Source organism: Phyllobates terribilis, unplaced genomic scaffold (assembly GCF_046119375.1).
Source record: "Phyllobates terribilis strain yellow unplaced genomic scaffold, ASM4611937v1 Scaffold_217__1_contigs__length_3308461, whole genome shotgun sequence".
NCBI lineage: Eukaryota > Metazoa > Chordata > Amphibia > Anura > Dendrobatidae > Phyllobates > Phyllobates terribilis.
In genome coordinates this window covers 817,288-830,335 of record NW_027362977.1, presented here as the reverse complement: position 1 = coordinate 830,335, position 13,048 = coordinate 817,288, and positions in this window count along the sequence as shown.

Below are 13,048 nucleotides of genomic sequence, written 5' to 3'. Positions count from 1 at the left end.
GGTTTCTGCTGCTGGATAGGAGTTAGTCCCCACAGCCTCGGACTCCGGGTCCGGTGATAACTTCTCAGTCAGGGCGAGCTCTGCAGCTGCCAGCCCCTGACTCCTTGTAACACTGCTCCCACAGAGCTCCTGTTGTTTCTTCCTATGCTGCTTCTCTTTCTCTACTTCTTCTCTACTCACTAACCCTGCCTCAGCCCTAGGTTTATATAGGGGAAGTTCTTTCCCTTCCCAGGACTGGGCAGGAGGTGTGGCATGCATAGGATCCCTGACCAAGAGACCTCCCACCTGCTCTCAGACGTAATATCTCTATCACTGTGGCAACCAGACCCCTGGGGTGTCACATTCCCCCCTAGTGAAATTTAGTACTCCGGGACTAAACATATTTTTAGAAAAACATAACAAGGTATAAACAATAATAATACAATAAGAAAAACACATAAAGATGGTTACAGCGTGTCCGCAACCGGGTGCAGTCTTTGAAGAAAACAAAGGTGTCCATTTCACCAAAACAGGGAGACGTAACCAGGTAGGGGTCTGTCCTGCCCCGAGTCCTTAACAGTCTTTTAGTCCATCCTGGGTTACGCTCCAACTAATTGTACAAGGATTCCCGGTAAATCCACCAAGGACTCCTAAAAATAACTAGAAACACATAATTATTTACAAGTAACAAGAAAAACAGGTAACCACAAATAAAACAATTTATACATTTCAAATCCTCCAACGTGCGGGTAACTGGCCTCTAGTGGCCCTAGTGGACTTACGGAGCTGACTGTCTAGCCCTGAACTACAGGGTGTAGGAGCTGTCAAGGGTAAACTGGGCAGCTGTCTACCGGCTCTTTGGCTCACTAGGGGTACGGCAGGCTCACTATAAGCAGAGGGTTGATCCTCCTGTTCTGCTTGTGTGGAGTCTTCTGCCTCCTGGACCGGCTGCTCTTCCAGCTCTACCTGTCGCTCCGTAGGTGCTTGGGATGCTGGTTGGAGGAAGGTGAGTACGGGTACCACAACTGCGCCATTGACTTGAGTCCAAGACCGAGGGAAGTCTCCGAGCACAGTACTAACCATGTCTTCCCTTTCCTCTACAGGTCGAGGGTCTTCTTGTTCCTCTTCAGGGTTCCGTAGCTGTTCGGGACACTTCTTCAGGTGATCCCGGGATACAATGGTTGTGGTTTCCCCTCCGTCTTTACTGATGGTACAGACCTTTGGGTTGTCGTGGCTTGAGGGCAGTACGGTGTATGGGTCCTTCTCCCACTGGTCGTCCAACTTGTGGAGCCGTCTTTTTCTCTTCAAGACCTGCTCTCCGGGTACCAGGGGAACAGCGGGAGCATACTGGTTGTAAGTTTTCTCTTGTCTTTCCCTAGCCTGACAGAGACTTCGCTCCACGCTCTCCTGTACTCTCCGGTACTGCTGCTGCCTCTCTGTGTCCCAGTCTGCTTCTGGTGAAGTGTCCTCGGGTGTCAGGACTCCCATTTCCAGGTCAACAGGTAACTTACCAGGTCTCGCCCTCATTAGGTAAGCCGGGGTACAGTTGGTGGAACCTACCGGGATGTGGTTGTATAGGTCCACCAGATCGGGCAGCTTCTCAGGCCACAGACTGCGTTCTTCCAGGGGCAACGTTTTCAGAAGATCCATTACCACCTGGTTCATTTTCTCACAAAGTCCATTAGTTTGCGGATGATAGGGTGTTGTCCTTATCTTCCGGCAGCCATACAGAGTGCAGAATTCTTGGAAGACCTCCGCTTCAAAGGCAGGTCCCTGGTCTGTCAACACTTGGTCCGGGTACCCGTGTGGACGGCAGAAATGCTGCTGGAAGGCTCTTGCTGCTGTTAAGTCCTTGACAGGGACGACAACCAAGAACCGGGAGTAGTGATCCACGATGGTTAGTGCGTAGACGTAGCCACTTCTGCTTGGGGTCAGTTTTACATGATCCAAGGCTACCAGTTCCAACGGCTGCCGGGTGACGATGGACTGCAGGGGAGTCTTCTGGCTGGCACGGTCCTTCCTTCTTAGGTTGCACGGGCCACAGTCTCTGCACCACCTCTCGATGGTTCCCCTCATGCCTACCCAGTGGAACCGCTCGCGCAGCAGGAACTCCAGCTTCTTCCATCCGAAATGTCCAGCCCCGTCGTGGTATGCCTCCATCACCATGGCTGCGTCTCTTCGTGGCACCACTACTTGCCAGATTAGTTCATGCGTCCGGGAGTTAACCATTCTGCGGCACAACTTCCCCTTGTAAAGGAACAGTCTACTCTTTTCTGCCCACAGTTGCTTGGCTTCCTCCGGAGCATCTGGGTCAAGGCGAGCCTCTGGCCGAGTCAGCATCTCCTTCACCAGCCGGACGGTAGGTTTACTGTCTTGCGTTTCCGCCCAGTTGTAGTGAGGTAAGGGGTTAAGCGTAGCATCTTGCTTACTCCTTACCCGATGGGAATACTGGATAGTCCCATGACGGTGAAACGCGGGGATTTCGACTTCTTCCAGTCCCTCTGGATCTTCTCCTACGTCCGGTAGGTTTGGCATCCTGGACAGGGCGTCCGCGTTGGTATTGGAGCGTCCTGCCCGGTATTTGATGGTGAACTCGTAGTTGGACAGGCGGGCCATCCATCTCTGCTCTAGGGCACCGAGTCTTGCCGTGTCCAGGTGTGTCAACGGGTTGTTATCCGTGTACACGACGAACCGGGAAGAAGCGAGGTAGTGCTTAAAGCGTTCGGTGACTGCCCACACCACTGCCAGGAACTCTAGCTTAAATGAGCTGTAATTCTCAGGGTTTCTTTCGGTGGGTCGCAGTTTTCGGCTGGCGTAAGCGATTACTCGCTCTTTCCCCTGCTGGATCTGGGACAGCACGGCTCCTAGCCCGATGTTACTTGCGTCGGTGTAGAGGATAAAGGGCTGGCTGTAATCCGGGTACGCCAGGATTTCATCCCCCGTGAGGGCCATCTTCAGCTGGCGGAAGGACTCTTCTTCCAACTTCTCCCATCTGAAGGGCGGCTTCTGGTTCTTGGCCTTCCGGGACTGGCCTATCAGGAGGTCCTGCATAGGAGCTGCCTTTTTGGTGAAACCGGGGATGAACCTGCGGTAGTAGCCTACCAACCCGAGGAACTGCCGCACTTCCTTTACACTGGAGGGACTTGGCCATTCCTTAATTGCGGTGATCTTATCAGGGTCGGGAGCCACTCCGTCAGCGCTCACCACGTGTCCCAGGTACTGCACCTTTGGTTACAGGAGGTGACACTTGGAGGGTTTCACCTTTAGGCCGTAGCTTGCCAGAGCTTCGAACACTTCCGCCAGGTGTTTCAGGTGGTCCTCATAAGTCTTAGAATATACGATGACATCGTCCAGGTACAACAGGACCGTCTCGAAGTTTCTGTGGCCCAGACAGCACTCCATTAATCGTTGGAAGGTTCCTGGTGCGTTGCAGAGTCCGAACGGCATGCAGGTAAACTCGCTAAGTCCCATCGGGGTGGTGAATGCGGTCTTCTCCCGGTCCGCCTCTGCTACAGGAACCTGCCAGTACCCACTAGTGAGATCCAAGGTAGAGAAGAAGTTAGCAGATCTTAAAGCAGCCAAAGACTCCTCTATCCTTGGTAAGGGGTACTCATCCTTGTGTGTGATACGGATGATTTTCCGGTAATCTACACACATTCTCATGGTGTTGTCTTTCTTTTTGACTAAGACTAGTGGAGCTGCCCAGGGGCTACAGCTATCCCTGATCACCCCAGCCTCCTTCATGTCTCTAAGCATCCCCTTGGCGTGTTGGTAGTGTGCAGGGGGTACGGGTCGATACCTCTCTTTTATGGGAGGATGGTCTCCCGTGGGGATGTGGTGTTCTACCCCCTTGACTCGCCCGAAGTCTAACGGGTGTTTACTAAACACTCTCTCGTACTCTTGAACCACCCGATAGACTCCCTGTTTCTGGTGTGAGGGAGTGGAGTCAGTACCCAAATGTAGTTGCTGACACCAGTCCTCCATTGTTTTCTTAGAGCCGTTACCTTCCTCCGGGTGAGATGGAGGCAAGGGTTCCACAGATTGTATAGCATTTTGGTTAATGGTATATAATTTGGCTAGCGTGGCATACCGGGGCAGGTACACTTCCCTCTTCCCGATATTGATTATGCGAACGGGCACCCTCCCATGGCGTACATTAACCACCCCCCGTGCTGTCAAGATGGTGGGCCTACTGTCTGAGTAAACTGGTTCTACCATTGCCTGGTAATCTCTACCTCTCAGACCAATAGCTGCCCGGCACCAAATCATCATTTCACTTTTTGGGGGCATGGCAATAGGGAAAGGGTCACACATTCTTACGCTACCAATCTCACCACCGGAGAGTTCCACCTGTTGCCGTCGCATCAGTGCCCGGATCTCTTTTTGGAGCACTCGCTGCTCGCCGGAGCTGGCGTTCTTGGCAACCTGCTGTAAAAGGAAAATCACCTCTGCAAGACAATTTTCAATTACATTAGTTCCTAGAGTTATCTTTGGGTGACTCTCATGTTTGTCAATGTCTACAATGATCAGTCCCTGTGCTGCCAGTTCAACTCTACCAATTTTAATGGTCACCTCTTTAAATCCGATCTGTGGCACGGGCTGACCACTGCTGGCGATGATACTCAAGTCGTCGTCAGGGTAGCGGGTAATATCCAAGTCATTCCAGTACTGCTTGAAGAGCACGTACGGGATGGTGGTGACCTGTGACCCGGTATCCAGTAGGGCACTCATAGGAATGCCATCCAGTACCACAGGCAAGACTGGACGTCCTCCCACATATTTGTCGCGCCAGTTCGATGGGCCTGATGATCTTTTTCCTAGGGGTTGGCCCTCTACCCTAGGTTGTGCCAGTTTAAAGGACAGTACCTTGCCATATGCCCGGGTTGATTACAGCGGCGGCAGATGGGTCGTCCGTCCTCGTTGTATCGGTCGCTGGGTCTTCCTCTGGCCGGTGGGGTCCTCCTTGGTCGACGCCACGGGATGTCCTCCGGTCCGGATGCCAGCTGGATCTTCCCTGGAGTAGAAACCTGTAAAGACTGCACAGTTCGGGTTAGCGCAGCAACGCTTTTAGCTAGCTCTTGGACCTGATGGTGCAGGTCTGGAGCCGGGTCATTGCTCAAAGCCTGCGCATCAGCTCCCATAGGCCCTGCCGACAAGGGCGCCGCCTCCTGGTGGTAAGTGGTAGTGGGGCGTCTGTGGGTCACAACGCCACCTGGTGCCGGTTCTCGGAGCACCCGGATGGCTCTGTCCTTGAACTGTGCAAATCCCAGATGAGGGTCCTGTAAGGCCATTGCCCGCAACTGGGTTCGGTGGGCATTGCAATATAAACCCTCTATAAATTGTTCAGTCAACAGCCTGTCCTCGTCTCCCACGCCGTCAGGGTCGGTCTGCTTAATGGCTCTCAGGGCTTCTTGTAGGTTTAATGCATAGTCCCTTATACTCTCATGTGCCCGCTGTTTGCACCCGTAGAATCTGAGCTTGATCTCGGCTGAGGTGTGGGTATCAAAGGTGTCCCTCAGCCGGGCCAGTATCCCTGCGACAGTCCTCCCCCCAGGTGGCCAGGACTTTACCTCCCTTTGGGCTGCCCCGGTTAATTGGGCCACCAGGATGCTCACTTTTTGCTCTTCTGTAAGGGGGTACACCTGGAAGAGGCTATCCAGCTTTTCTCTAAAGTCATGCAGGGTATGCGATTCCCCTGAGTACTGGGGTAGCCAGGCTGCCCCCGGGATATAGGGCATGGTGAAAGGCATGACCGCAACAGCGGTGGCGCTGGCGGGGGTTGAAGCGGTGAAGCTCTCCTCCGTATCCGACATCCTTCTCCCCCCTAGTGGACCGTGGCCTACCTTGCGATGATCCTCTTCCGTAGGCCGCGGCTCCGCAGTGGATCGTCAGGGTTGAGGACCTTCCGTCGCGCTCCTGTGACGTCGGCGTCTGCTGGGCTCCTTCCAGGACCTTACGCAACGTCCGGACGTGAGGCGGGGCTTCAGTTCTCGCGCGCTTTCGGAGTCCACGCCCCTCTTCTTCCCGCGCGGCGTCCTCAAGATGGCGTCCAATGGCGGGAAACCTCCACGGATGGCGGGAAGAAGGCCGAAGATGGCGCCGGATGGCGGGAAAACTTCGCGGATGGCGGGAAGAATGTAGAAGACGGCGCCGGATGGCGGGAATCTTCACCACTGGTAAGTTTGAACAGTCTTTTTCAGGCACGCAGTACCCGGTGGTTGCGGGCACGAGATCCTGCCGACTACGCCAAAAGTTGACGCGCCCCTGGGCCTGTGTCGCGCTGCGTTGCGCACGCGGGAGCTTACCCGGAGCCGGATCTGTTGAGGGTTGTAGTCTCGTGGCGGTGATCCGGTCCGTGCCCAGGGAGTCAGACTAAGTGGCGCTGTTTTAGCGGTAGATGTTGGACGACTACGCCACCCGTTGAGTGCAGCCAGGGAGCTGCTGCTGCAGGGCAGACCGCTGAGGCCGGTGGTAGGATTGTGCAGCGTGATAGTATAACCCCCAACGGGAGGGGTATGGCCTCAGGGCAGCCGACGTGGATGATGGGGGTAGCAGGAACCACTCGGAGACGGTACTGTGTAGTTCAGGGTCTTTACTGGTGACAAAGATAGACCCTCCCGGAGTACTGGCTAGCGATTGGGGCCTGGTCAGTCCTTGAGCAGATGGGATCTCCCCTGGCCAGGCGGAGTTGTAGGCCTCCCAAACTAACGATACTCTTCTGGCTACCTTGCTAAAGGCGGGTATAAGTAGCCCACGTCCCTGAGTGTACCGTGTGGTGCTCACCCGTATGGCCGGTGACTCGGGGCCTTCTAGTAGCTTCCGCTCCACGACGGCGGTGCTGGTCCCACGCGTGTGACCGTGCCTTCGGGTTTCTGGGCCAGAGGACCTGCAATCCCCTGCCGGTCGGTTTCTGCTGCTGGATAGGAGTTAGTCCCCACAGCCTCGGACTCCGGGTCCGGTGATAACTTCTCAGTCAGGGCGAGCTCTGCAGCTGCCAGCCCCTGACTCCTTGTAACACTGCTCCCACAGAGCTCCTGTTGTTTCTTCCTATGCTGCTTCTCTTTCTCTACTTCTTCTCTACTCACTAACCCTGCCTCAGCCCTAGGTTTATATAGGGGAAGTTCTTCCCCTCCCAGGACTGGGCAGGAGGTGTGGCATGCATAGGATTCCTGACCAAGAGACCTCCCACCTGCTCTCAGACGTAATATCTCTATCACTGTGGCAACCAGACCCCTGGGGTGTCACACTCACATTATGCATTAACACTTCACATGCTGTTACCTCACCATTATACATTACATAAGACACATATCACTTTTAGATATAAAACCGCAAGACAGTATTCACATGACGTGTTTGTTGTCTTCAGGGGCAGGAACAGGGTAAGACAGTCCACATCCCTACAGTTTTGTATCTTGGGCTCTGTGCACACAGCCTGCTCCAAGCTTAGCCGGTAAGAGTCCTATCTATGTGGTACAATACTGGGGTTCATCGTATGTTTTCCGCATCTACTGTATGGAGGTTTCTCTACTATCAATAAAGAGAAGGTTTTTTGCAGCCTTATTCTTAAGAAGACAGGGGGTTTAGCTCCATGTCACACTACACACCGTGGTAAGGTGTATGAGGGGAGCATAGCCCGCCTAATCTAATAGTATGGGCGTCACTAATAGGCTGTAAACCAGACACTGTGTGTGACCAGCGCCAAAATATTTACCAGAACCTCATATATAGATTTTGCATGTTATTTTTATTCAGGGTTCAGACAAGCCCATCAATGCTGGATTTGTAAACTAGGGGGTCTGTCCTCATGGGGTGCACTTAGATAGTGCTTTGCAGCCTGCCTAATCTAACAGTATGAGGGTCACTAATAGGCTGTAAGCCCTATATTGAGCACTATCTGTGTTAGGTGTCAGGTGTTTTCTGGATCTGAAATGGGTGCAGAATCATCAGTGGATTCTGTGGTCTCCCATTCCAGTCCAGCCAGGGCAGATGCTGCTCAGCATCGTCATTGGTCCCAACGCCTAGCTGGTGCACGAGATGTACAAGCTGTCTCTTGGGTCTTTGTTCCTAGCAACATGAAGGATAGGTTGCGGAGGGAAACAGGGCTGTTACAGCCTAAGTCCAGGATACACTGCACTGAGCATGCCCGTGACATGGCGGACCGTGATTGGTGGTTTGGGAGTCAGCTGATCCGGTGACCTGGCACCGCCTGATTGGTCGCGGGTGACGTCACCAATAATGTGACGGTTGGCAGGGCTTAATATTTAAATAGCACGCCCACAAACATGGCGGCGCGCTCTGATCATTGAGCTGAGTTGGTGTTACTGTGTGGACGCTTGGTCGTTTCGGCTCCACGTGTACTTTTGCTGTTATAGCTTCTGACAGGCAGGTTTAGCAGGGGATAGACAGCCTTAGATGGAGGGAGGCAGGTAGCTTCGTCTGACAGTCTGGCTCCAACAAGGGGGTCGCTATACACCCCGAGCAGACTGCGGACTCCGTATTCCCGGCACCGCCTGTTAGCCACGTGGAGAGATACTCCTCAGTCCGGTAGCACGCCGGCTGGGAGCATGTATACGCCTGCGTAAATCACACACGCATCCTAGCGCCTGCTGCGTAGCCTCTGTGCAGTTAACAGGGCTACGGCTACATTATGTGTCGCACATCTCTCGTGCAGTTAACGGAGATAGTGCGAATCCCTATTCCCGTTCCGGTGTGCAGTAACACGGGGGGGATTGTTATTTCAGTTGGTTGTTTTACCTTCTTACCCGGAAGGTGTTCGTCCGCAGTCCTCCAGGCTGCATCGCGGACCCCGGGTTCGTTTGCTTTCCATTATTTAATAAAGTTGTTTGCAACCATTCCCCTAACAATCTGTGTGTGACCAGTGACCTATACAAGCCATTTTTTGTGTGCAGTTTTAATACTAAGCAATGACCCCCTCCAAGAATTGGTAGGTTATGAGTTGGTTGTCTCATCAGTATTTTGCACCTGTGCTGCCCCTGCCTTTATTATATGGTTTGCTTCATCCTGATTAGTGCATTAGTTTTGAGACCTGGGCAGGTGAATAAATACTGTTCCTCTTTTTTGCTGTGTTAATAATTTTTTTCAGTTTTAATTCAACTACTCTAGCATCAAGCTCCTAATTCGCTTTGTCTAAAGGAAGTTAGATGGCAATGTTTTATTGTGTGAGGTATGGAACTCTCTACCACATGACCTTGTAATACTTAATTCTCTAAAAAAAGTTCAAGGAGGTCCTGTGTGACTTTCTTGAATAACATTACAGGTTATTCATACTAGATTTTGTTATGGGACGTTGATCCAAGCAACTAGTCTGATTGCCATATGTGGAGTCGGGAAGGAATTTTTCCCCTAATTTTGGGCAAGCAGCATCTGCCACATGGGGTTTTTTGACTTCCTCTGGATCAACACATTAGCTTTTCACAGGTCTCTATATATAGTGTGATGGCTCCCACAGCTCTTTATATACAGTACTAGATGGTGTCCCGATTCTAACGCATCGGGTATTCTAGAATCTGTATGCGGCCGACCAGGCGCAATCAACAGAGTGGTGTTTAAATGTGGCGCCAAAATCGCTGATTGGTCGCGGCCGCCGGCCACGACCAATCAGCAGAGCGGTGTTTAAATTTGGCGCCAGTATCGCTGATTGGTCGCGGCGCCAATATCGCTGATTCCGACCAATCAGCGAATCGTATTACTGAGGACCGGGCAGCGACGCTACCTGTGCGGGTACTTCCGCTGCGAGGAACCGGGAGATGGCCGGCTGCTCACAGCCGAAGTATCCCGACTGGCAGCGCCGCTCCCCGGTCCTCGCTTCACACTTGCCGTCGGGAGATCAGCGGCCCTAGCCAGTGATCTCCCGACGGTAGCCGCATGGAGGTCAGCAGCGCCGCCGGTCGCGGTACTTCTGCTGCGAGCAGCCGGGAGATGAGCGGCTAGCGCCGGTCATCTCCCGGCTGCATCGCCGCTGACCTCCGTGCGGCAGATGAGCTGCTAACGGCCGCCATCTTTTTCTGAAATCCCGCGTCGCTGATTGGCCGCGGCTGGACCAATCAGCGACGCAGGATTTCCTGGACAGAAGGACAGACAGACAGATGGGATAAGACGATTATATAGAGTACAGACCAAAAGTTTGGACACACCTTCTCATTTCAAGATTTTTCTGTATTTTCATGACTATGAAAATTGTACATTCACACTGAAGGCATCAAAACTATGAATTAACACATGTGGAATTATATACTTAACAAAAAAGTGTGAAACAACTGAAAATATGTCTTATATTCTAGGTTCTTCAAAGTAGCCACCTTTTGCTTTGATGACTGCTTTGCACACTCTTGGCATTCTCTTGATGAGCTTCAAGAGGTAGTCAATGGAAATGGTCTTCCAACAATCTTGAAGGAGTTCCCAGAGATGCTTAGCACTTGTTGGCCCTTTTGCCTTCACTCTGCGGTCCAGCTCACCCCAAATCATCTCGATTGGGTTCAGGTCTGGTGACTGTGGAGGCCAGGTCATCTGGCGTAGCACCCCATCATTCTCCTTCTTGGTCAAATAGCCCTTACACAGCCTGGAGGTGTGTTTGGGGTCATTGTCCTGTTGAAAAATAAATGATGGTCCAACTGAACGCAAACCGGATGGAATAGCATGCCGCTGCAAGATGCTGTTGTAGCCATGCTGGTTCAGTATGCCTTCAATTTTGAATAAATCCCCAACAGTGTCACCAGCAAAGCACCCCCACACCATCACACCTCCTCCTCCATGCTTCTCGGTGGGAACCAGACATGTAGAGTCCATCCGTTCACCTTTTCTGCATCGCACAAAGACACGGTGGTTGGAACCAAAGATCTCAAATTTAGACTCATCAGACCAAAGCACAGATTTCCACTGGTCTAATGTCCATTCCTTGTGTTCTTTAGCCCAAATAAGTCTCTTCTGCTTGTTGCCTGTCCTTAGCAGTGGTTTCCTAGCAGCTATTTTACCATGAAGGCCTGCTGCACAAAGTCTCCTCTTAACAGTTGTTGAAGAGATGTGTCTGCTGCTAGAACTCTGTGTGGCATTGACCTGGTCTCTAATCTGAGCTGCTGTTAACCTGCGATTTCTGAGGCTGGTGACTCGGATAAACTTATCCTCAGAAGCAGAGGTGACTCTTGGTCTTCCTTTCCTGGGGCAGTCCTCATGTGAGCCAGTTTCTTGCAGCGCTTGATGGTTTTTGCATCTGCACTTGGGGACACTTTCAAAGTTTTAACAATTTTTTGCATTGACTGACCTTCATTTCTTAAAGTAATGATGGCCACTCATTTTTCTTTACTTAGCTGCTTTTTTCTTGCCATAATACAAATTCTAACAGTCTATTTAGTAGGACTATCAGCTGTGTATCCACCAGACTTCTGCACAACACAGCTGATGATCCGAACCCCATTTATAAGGCAAGAACTCCCACTTATTAAACCTGACAGGGCACACCTGTGAAGTGAAAACCATTTCCGGTGACTACCTCTTGAAGCTCATCAAGAGAATGCCAAGAGTGTGCAAAGCAGTCATCAAAGCAAAAGGTGGCTACTTTGAAGAACCTAGAATATAAGACATATTTTCAGTTGTTTCACACTTTTTTTGTTAAGTATATAATTCCACATGTGTTAATTCATAGTTTTGATGCCTTCAGTGTGAATGTACAATTTTCATAGTCATGAAAATACAGAAAAATCTTTAAATGAGAAGGTGTGTCCAAACTTTTGGTCTGTACTGTATATTAGATGATGACCCCACAGACCCTTTACACAGCATTATGTTTCCACAGCTCCTTGTATACAGTATGATTCCCTCATTGTTCCCTAAATACAGTATGATGTGCTCACAGCTCCATATACACCGTATGATGTCCCCACACATGCAGATACACAATATGATACCTATACACAATATGATGCCCCTACATCTCCCTATACACAATATGATGCCCCTACATCTCCCTCCATCTGAACAAGTCTCTCCAGCTTCAGAAAGATTATGGACGCATCACATTTATTTTTACGGACAGGGAAAAAAGTGCCCTATTTTTATGGACTGTCCAAGAATTTCTGGACAGTTGGCTACCCTGCTATTAGTTCCACTGGGGTGGCAGCCTAGGTGGATGCTGGAAGCACAACCGTCTCTCCCTAAGATTCGGAGAGGGAAGGCCACCGATTCCTGACCCTTGCTGTGGCCTTTTCGTTGAGAGGGATGGTTTATTGAGGGCCCATATATACACACAGTCATGGCCGGAAGTGTTTAGCAACCTTGAGATTGTTCCAGAAAGTGAAGTATTTCTCCCAGAAAATTATTACAATTACACATGTTTTGTTATACATTTGTTATAATATTTATTTCCTTTGTGTGTATTGAAACAGCACAAAAAAATGGGAAAAAAAGGCAAATTGGACATAATTTCACACAAAACTCCAAAAATGGGCCGGACAAAATTGTTGGCACTTTTCCAAAATTGTGGAAAAACAACTTTGCTTCAAGCATGTGATGCTCGTTAAAACTCACCTGTGGCAAGTAACAGTCGTGGGTAATATGAAAGTCATACCTGAGACCAGATAAAAAGTGGAGAAGATAGATAGATATGAGATTGATAGATAGATAGATATGAGATAGATAGATGGATATGTGGCACCCCAGGGGTCTGGTTACCACTGTAATAGAAATATTATGTCTGAGAGCAAGTGGGAGGTTTCCTGGTTCGGAGCCCTTAAACATGCAACACCTCCTGTCCCAGACCAGATAGGGGAGGAACCTGCCCTATATAAACTGGATCTGGGGCGGGGTTAGTGAAGTCAGAGCCTGGAGTTAGTTCCAGACACAGGGAAAGTAACAGCGAGGAGCTCTGTAGGAGCAGGAGCTGAAGACCAGGGACTTGAGCTAAGCGGAGTTCGTCCTGGCAGAAGACTCTGAGAACCGGACACAGGAGTCCGAGGTTGCGGGGACTTATATATACCCAGCAGCAGAAACCCGCCGGCAGGGGATTTCAAGTCCTCTGGCCATAGAAGCCCGGAGGCTCAGTCACGAGCAAGGG